Raw genomic sequence first — 1,405 nt, 5'->3', positions numbered from 1 at the left:
CCCACCCAGGAAGGATGCCCAGAGTGGCTTAGTGTGCACCTCCCACTTCTGCCTCTCCTTTATCACTGCAAGCAAGACTGGGGGTCAGGAGTTACAGCTGCCCGAGTCCAGAACGGGCCCCTCCTCCCCAGCAATGTGGGTGGGGTCAGGGGCCTCAGGTGAAATTCAAGGAAAATCTTCAAGCCACGTGGTGTAGAGCCAAAGCTAAAGAGGCCACCCTAATAATAGACAGCGGCAGCCCCTTACAAACATGCTCAGACTCATAGGATCTCAAAATGCAATTCTCCACAGTAGAAAGGACATCTCCCCTAACAGAAGACTGCACTCCTAGAAAAACTGGGGTCATCTGGCCCATTATTTGAAGGTAGACCTGTATGTTCAAATTATGTTCATGGAATAAAATTCATGACATGAACATTTTCTTTGGAAAGAAACATCCCAGAAATGGCTCCTGGAGCCTAAAACATCCTGTGGCACTTCCTTGAGGGCATGTACGTCATGACTGCTAAAATTATGATGAGAACTGAGTCTTATTTTCCTACTGGTAAATAGAACAAACGGAGACAAGGCCTGGGCAGCCCCATTGTATGTTTCAGGAGGAAAAGTAATGTCAGCTAGGGATTAGACTTTCAGATAATCTTTCCTTTAATGGTCTTCAAATTCTTTCATCCCATCCCTCTAAAGAATCTTTGTGTTCACTCCCACGCAAGTTTTGTAGACATTTATTTTTGCCTCATACATTTAAATCATAGCAAAGGCTTTTAACTGTGACAGGATCCAAACACATTTAGACAAACCGCACATCACTCTTGTGAATGTGTCCAACACAATGTTAATGGAGTGGTGATTTGGCCCTGACCACTATATATTTTTTTAAAAACCAAACAAGTTCTTCCTTAGCAGCTGGGAGTTTCACAACACTCCTTTTACTTCTCGAACTTGTATTTCTATTCCAGTACCCCCACTTAAGTTGATCCTAAGATAACTCACATGCTTTCATGCTTGTGAGTATTTTGTTCAGTCTCATTCTACTTACTTGCAACTTCTCTCATTCGTTGTGTCTTTCTGTTGGTCTCTCTGTCTCACTCTCTCTCTGTATAGATACATGGATGGATAGCTCTGACATACATATTCAAGAGGAAATTTATTTTTATATATATATATATAAACATATATAGACACATATTTAGTAAAATGCAGTTTGCCAAAGTGAATGTTTCAAATTTTAATAAATAGTTATGAAACAGAAATTCCAATTGTATTGGAAATAAATCCTCTGATCAGCTGGAGGCATAGAATTAAGGGAATTGTTGAAGGGTCCCCATTCTGGTGGTCTGGGACGATGCCCCTTGTAAGTCAGGCAGGTGAGGTTGGCAAGCGGGAGAAGGAAGGAATCGTGAGAAGG

The sequence above is a fragment of the Mandrillus leucophaeus genome, unplaced genomic scaffold (genome assembly GCF_000951045.1).
Source record: "Mandrillus leucophaeus isolate KB7577 unplaced genomic scaffold, Mleu.le_1.0 Scaffold24, whole genome shotgun sequence".
Lineage (NCBI taxonomy): Eukaryota > Metazoa > Chordata > Mammalia > Primates > Cercopithecidae > Mandrillus > Mandrillus leucophaeus.
This window is presented reverse-complemented; position numbering follows the sequence as displayed.